This window comes from Mercenaria mercenaria, chromosome 17 (genome assembly GCF_021730395.1).
Source record: "Mercenaria mercenaria strain notata chromosome 17, MADL_Memer_1, whole genome shotgun sequence".
Classification (NCBI taxonomy): domain Eukaryota; kingdom Metazoa; phylum Mollusca; class Bivalvia; order Venerida; family Veneridae; genus Mercenaria; species Mercenaria mercenaria.
Genome location: NC_069377.1, coordinates 16,212,886 through 16,220,700, shown reverse-complemented (window position 1 = coordinate 16,220,700; position 7,815 = coordinate 16,212,886).

Genomic DNA, 7,815 nt, shown 5'->3' with positions numbered 1-7,815 from the left:
TTTGTGTTGCTTTTATTTGGTGAGTTTTATGTCCATCCTATTATTGATCTTTCAGGACTATGGAGATATTTGTAAATTTGTATGTAAAGGAGTTGGTTTCTGTGTGAATTACATCCTTTTGTTTGTTTCTCTGTCTATAAGCAGGATTACACTGGTATTTGAAGAAACACTTTTTTCAGTTGACATATCTGTAGTATTTGTCAAGTGTCATATTTATGTTGCAGAGATTTTGCTACCTGTGATATAGTCAGATATAAAGCAGCAGAATCTAGTTGGTTGTCTCTGAGCTCATAAAACCATCCAGTGGTGTTAATACTGTCCTCCAAACTTAGGCTTTTATAGCCTATTACCCAGTCGAGATAATGCTCACGAGTCCATGAACAGTTCATGAGCATTCATGAAGTGTTCATGGATTGCTCATGATCTGTTTACAAAGTATGTTCATGAACAATTATTCATGAAAAGTTTGAGGTGGTTCATGAACAAAACATCTTTAGCAAACTTAATTCATGAACAGTTCATGAGCTTTCATGAACACTGAAATATTCATTCATTATACATAATACTTGGGTTTATTACCTTTTACAATAATGAATAAATTCATGAACTTTCATGAACATTAAATTCATAATGTCACATGATCAGTTTCCATTATTTTGTTGCATGCTGGGAAATTTTTTGCACATGTGGTCTGAAAAGTTTGTATAGCAAATAAGAAGGAACGATTTATCATACTACAGCAAGGAATGGTTTAAAAGGAACATGAGTGCACTGAATAATAAATAAGTAATTATATATATATATGGTGCTGTCGTTATCGTTTACTATAAAAAATATAGAATCCTTTTAAAATAGCACAAGTTTTCATGACCCTGAAGCAATTAAGGCAAGTGTCTAAATTTCAATCTGATTAAAGTAAATTATACATTGTTTAACTTAATGTTTTGTATTTTATGCAGTAATTGTTTACTTCTTTTTATGCTCCTAATCCAACTCTACTATTTGTTGAGGGTGTAAAATGTCATTGTCACGTCACAGTGACTGGCCACTAACTGAACAACACTTTGACCTACAATTGTCTGATTTTATAGGATGTGCCATTGGCTTAGATGGTCAGTCTGCTAAATAATAGTAGTTTCAAAAGAAAAATGTTGTTTGAGGCCCCTGCTAAGATCTGAGGTTTATGAAATTTTTTGACAGGGTGGTATTTAGTGCCTTTGCAACAGGCAACTTGAAAGTTTCAAGAATTATTCATGGACTTTTCACTGATTAAAAGCTCATGAACTGAAAATGGTACTTTCCAGTTCATGAACTGTTCATTGAACACATAGTGGAATTTGTTCATGAACAGTTCAATAAAATGTGTTCATGATCTGTTCATGAACAAAAAAAAAGGGGTCTCATTTTCAGTTCATGAAAAGTTCATGACTTCATTCATGAAATAATTCATGAACATTTCATGAAAACCACGTGAAATTTTCAACAGGGTAGGAAAGCTATTTAAGTTCATGGTATGCATGAAAAGAGTGTTAGAAGTTGTCTTTTTGTATGCCACCAAACCACAAAAATGGGTTGCTAGTAGTTTGATCCTCTATGAATTCAGCTAAAAATTACTTAAACATTTATGTGAATTTAACTGGACATCAAAGAAGCAGGTAAACAGCCTGGAGTTCGAGCATCTTGTGTTTCTTGTACCTTCCTTCAATACCTTAAATGAGAAAATATATCCAGACGGGGTCGCCTATAATTGGCAACATATTGCAAGTATGAATAAATATTGATACAAACTAATCATGAATGTATGAAAAAATATATAGTTGTAAATATTTTCCAGTCAACAGTATTGTAGTATGCAGGATATTGCACCTTTATTGAGGTATTTCTAGAAATCTTTCATCATCTTGTTAAGGGTAACATCAGATATAACACATTATTTACACCTGTTTGCTTACAACACAGACTGAAAATAGAAATAGAAAATGTGCTAGCTTAATCAGCTTGTATTTTTCAGATGTATGTGAAGAACTTTTTGCATTTAGCAGGCTTTAAAAAAATTTTTTTTGTATCTTTGGGATAAAAACATGGTGATTTGCCTTCATATGATAAACACTAGATCCCCTTTTGTTCAAAATTTTATTGCCAGTAAAAAGAGAAATGATTATTTCTTTATATATATTTAATAACTTTGTTAATCTATTTTAAGCTTGACTGTTTGAAATTGAGTTTTTGTTGCCACCCTTTCTTCAGCATCTGCATCTATATCACAAAAGTTTCCCAAGTAAGGGGGTTTCTCATGAACTACTGGATTAAAGGTTTTTAAACTCCACTTGGCTCTCTGGCATCATAAGATAACCTCACAGGACAAGTTACATAACTCTAACTTACATGCGGATTTTTGATTTACAAATTCTGGTGGAAGTTTTGCATGTAAACATGCTGCACACAGAAACTACGAGACTGCTCTTCAATCTCCTCACAAATCATGACAATAATGAGATGACCTGTAATGGCAGATTTCATAACTCTGGCCTCTGGCTTACGTTTTATTAAAATTTTGCCCCTTTGTAATTAAGCTTGTACTATGTGGTAGGGGCTCAAACAGTCAAGTGTGCTATCTTTTCACAGCTTTTGTTGTATTCTATAACCTTGTAAACATTTCATTTACTTGCAAAATGCATTTTCTGAAACCAGGAGAATCTTTCGGTATAATAAAATAAATATTGCATTCCTGAGAGGGTGATATGAAAAATGTTCACCCCTCGAAATATGAATATAGACCTCGGCTGGCGCCTCGGTCAATATTCATATTTCTCGCGGTGAACATTTTTCATATCACCCTCTCAGGAATGCAATATTTATATATGATACATTGTTTAACTTAATGTTTTGTATTTTATGCAGTAATTGTTTACTTCTTTTTATGCTCCTAATCCCACTCTACCATTTGTTGAGGGTGTAAAATGTCATTGTCAAATCACAGTGACTGGCCACTAACTGAACAACACTTTGACCTACAATTGTCTGATTTTATAGGATGTGCCATTGGCTTAGATGGTTAGTCTGCTAAATAATTGTAGTTTCAAAAGAAAAATGTTGTTTGTGGCCCCTGCTAAGATCTGAGGTTTATGAAATTTTTTGACAGGGTGGTATTTAGTGCCTTTGCAACAGGCAACTTGAAAGTTTCATGAATTATTCATGGACTTTTCACTGATTAAAAGCTCATGAACTGAAAATGGTACTTTCCAGTTCATGAGCTGTTCATTGAACACATAGTGGAATTTGTTCATGAACAGTTCAATAAAATGTGTTCATGATCTGTTCATGAACAAAAAAAAAGGGGTCTCATTTTCAGTTCATGAAAAGTTCATGACCTTATTCATGAAATAATTCATGAACATTTCATGAAAACCACGTGAAATTTTCAACAGGGTAGGAAAGCTATTTAAGTTCATGGTATGCATGAAAAGAGTGTTAGAAGTTGTCTTTTTGTATGCCACCAAACCACAAAAATGGGTTGCTAGTAGTTTGATCCTCTATGAATTCAGCTAAAAATTACTTAAACATTTATGTGAATTGAACTGGACATCAAAGAAGCAGGTACACAGCCTGGAGTTAGAGCATCTTGTGTTTCTTGTACCTTCCTTCAATACCTTAAATGAGAAAATATATCCAGACGGAATCGCCTATAATTGGCAACATATTGCAAGTATGAATAAATATTGATACAAACTGATCATGAATGTATGAAAAAATATATAGTTGTAAATATTTTCCAGTCAACAGTATTGTAGTATGCAGGATATTGCACCTTTATTGAGGTATTTCTAGAAATCTTTCATCATCTTGTTAAGGGTAACATCAGATATAACACATTATTTACACCTGTTTGCTTACAACACAGACTGAAAATAGAAATAGAAAATGTACTAGCTTAAGCTTGTATTTTTCAGATGTATGTGAAGAACTTTTTACATTTAGCAGGGTTTAAAACATTTTTTTTTGTATCTTTGGGATAAAAACATGGTGATTTGCCTTCATATGATAAACACTAGATCCCCTTTTGTTCAAAATTCTTTTGCCGGTAAAAAGAGAAATGATTATTTTTTTATATATTTAATAACTTTGTTAATCTATTTTAAGCTTGACTATTTGAAATTAAAGAGTTTTTGTTGTCACCCTTTCTTCAACGACTGCATCTATATCACAAAAATTCCCCCAAGTAAGGGGGTTTCTCATGAACTACTGGATTAAAGGCTTTTAAACTCCACTTGGGTCTCTGGCATCATAAGATGACCTCACAGGACAAGTTACATGACTCTAGCTTACATGCCGATTTTTGATTAACAAAATCTGGTGGAAGCTTTGCATGTAAACATGCTGCACAGAAACTACAAGACTGAATGCTTTCAAACTCCTCACAAATCATGACTATAATGAGATGACCTGACATAGCAGATTTCATTACTCTGGCTTATGTTTTATTAAAATTTTGCCCCTTTGTAATTAAGCTTGTACTATGTGGTAGGGGCTCAAACAGTCAAGTGTGCTGTCTTTTCACAGCTTTTGTTGTATTCTATAGCCTTGTAAACATATCATTTACTTGCAAAATGCATTTTCTGAAACCAGGAGGAAAAACAATCATGACAGTAATAACTCTCAAGAAAACACATGAGTCATAAAGTTTCAGACAAAGGGAAATTTAACCAGCATTAAAACAGTGGTGCATTTAGATGCAACTGCATATTTAGATCACACATCTTGAAACCATGTGGCATTAGGAGCTACGCAAATTATTCTTGCGGCCTAATAGTACATCATTTAAAGTCATAAATTTACCACTGGTGTTAAAAACTTGTAAATAAACATTTTATGACCAAATAAAATTAAATGATTGTATGAGCAAACTGAAAATGTTCTTGTGGCCTTAAAGTGCATAATGAAAAAATCCTGGAAAAACATAGAATCTGCTACTTTAGTGCACCGAGTTGTCAAAAATGTAATAAGCAGATTTAGTTCTGGGCCCAGTTGTTCAAAACTTTAACCGGCTGTTCAAATAACCGCTGGTTAAACTTTGATTCAAAGCACTAGTCTTGATGGGAGAAACAAGTATGATGTTTTGATTTTATTGTAAAGATTTTTCAAAGTTCATAATTCTTAACTCATACAGCTGTTTTTCTAAGTCTTCTAAAATGTTGAAAAATAACCCTAAAAGTTAATCAACTGTTAGCTTAATCGCCTGTTAAAGTTTCGAACAACTGGGCCCTGATAAAAGACCACATTGCGTTAATTATGAGTTCATTTTATTTGTCTGAATTGTACATTATCAAAAAGTGAATATATATACCACTTAAAGTGCTCAGAGGTATAAGTAAACGTATTAAAGGGCATTTTTGCTGACTGAAGATAAATATGTACCTTAGTTCTTTTCATACTGTTTGTAATGTACTTGAAAGGTTTCTTGGCTAACAGTACAGATTTCTGACTATTCAAAAGAAAAATATTTTGTGGACCAAAGTTGTCCATACCAAATTCCTTGGGAAATGGTTTCCAAAGACTCACTGATGATAGGTAAGTAAGTACAGTTAGGATACTATTCCAGTCTAATGTATATAAACAACACTACAGATCTGTTTAAATTCAAATGTGCACATGCTTCCATTACTTCATGTGAGCTTCCCACATTCCAGATCTATTCCAGTCCCAATGTATGATTACCTCCAACATTACAGATCTATTCCAGCCCAATGTATGTATACCTCCAACATTACAGATCTATTCCAGCCCAATGTATGGATACTTCCCAATTTCCAGATGTATTCCAGTCCAAATGTATGGATACTTCAAACATTACAGATCTATTCCAGCCCAATGTATAGATACTTCCCACATTGCAGATCTATTCCAGCCCAATGTATAGATACTTCCCACTTTCCAGATCTATTCTAGCCCAATGTATGGATACTTCAAACATTACAGATCTATTCCAGCCCAATGCATGGATACTTCCCACTTTCCAGATCTATTCTAGCGCAATGTATGGATACTTCAAACATTACAGATCTATTCCAGCCCAATGTATGGATACTTCCCACATTCAAGATCTATTCCAGTCCCAATGTATGGATACTTCCCATATTCAAGATCTATTCCAGTCCCGATGTATGAATACCTTCCAACATTACAGATCTATTCCAGCCCAATGTATGGATACTTCCCACATTGCAGATCTATTCCAGCCCAATGTATAGATACTTCCCACATTGCAGATCTATTCTAGCCCAATGTATGGATACTTCATACATTACAGATCTATTCCAGCCTGATGTATGGATACTTCCCACACATTCCAGATCTACTCCAGTTCCAATGTATGAATACCTTCAACATTACAGATCTATTTCAGCCCAATGTTTAGATACTTCCCACATTACAGATCTATTCCAGCCCAATATATGGATACTTACCACATTCCAGATCTATTCCAGTCCCAGTGTATGAATGCCTCCAAGATTACAGATCTATTCCAGCCCAATGTATGGATTCCTCCAACACTACAGATCTGTTTCAGCCCAATGTATGGATACTTCCCACATTACAGATCTATTCCAGTCCAATGTCTGGATGCTTCCCATATTTCAGATCTATTTCAGTCCAATGTATGGATACCTCCAACATTACAGATCTATTCCAGCCCAATGTATGAATACCTCCAACATTACAGATCTATTCCAGCCCAATGTATGGATACCTCCAACATTACAGATCTATTCCAGTCCAATGTCTGGATGCTTCCCATATTTCAGATCTATTCCAGCCCAATGTATGGATACCTCCAACATTACAGATCTATTCCAGTCCAATGTATGGATACCTCCAACATTACAGATCTATTCCAGTCCAATGTATGGATACCTCCAACATTACAGATCTATTCCAGCCCAATGTCTGGATGCTTTCCATATTTCAGATCTATTCCAGCCCAATGTCTGGATGCTTCCCATATTTCAGATCTATTCCAGCCCAATGTACGGATACCTCCAACATTACAGATCTATTCTAGCCAAATGTCTGGATGCTTCCCATATTTCAGATCTATTCCAGCCCAATGTATGGATACCTCCAACATTACAGATCTATTCCAGTCCAAGGTATGGATGCTTCCCATATTTCAGATGTATTCCAGACCAATGTATGGATACCTCTAACATTACAGATCTATTCCAGCCCAATGTATGAATACCTCCAACATTACAGATCTATTCCAGTCCAATGTATGGATACCTCCAACATTACAGATCTATTCCAGTCCCAAGGAATGAATACCTCCACAACTACAGATCTATTCTAGCCAAATGTCTGGATGCTTCCCATATTTCAGATCTATTCCAGCCCAATGTATGATAACATATTTTAGGTACCCCACAGCCAAATTGTTAAAGTCATTGACTTCAAATCACCTGCCCATCCCCAATGTTGGTTCGAGCCTCTCTTTTGGGATTGAATTCTCCATGTGAGGAAGTCATTGTGTCGGGGTGGCGTTAAACCCCCTACCCGCCACCCTCCATCCCCTCCCCCGCCAAAAAAAAAACAAAAATGTTTAATGCAAAGGCATGGTAGACATTTAAAAGTATATAAACCTAGATTTTCTACATCTGTCAAAAATGTCTCAGTACTGGACAAATAAATTTAAATAATATGTAGCACACTTGTGGTAAATTTGTTCACTGTAGTACATTTTTGGCATAAATATTTAGATATGACACGGCAGTCCCTAAAATAGAAGCAAAATGTGCAACAGCTCAAAATATCATTATA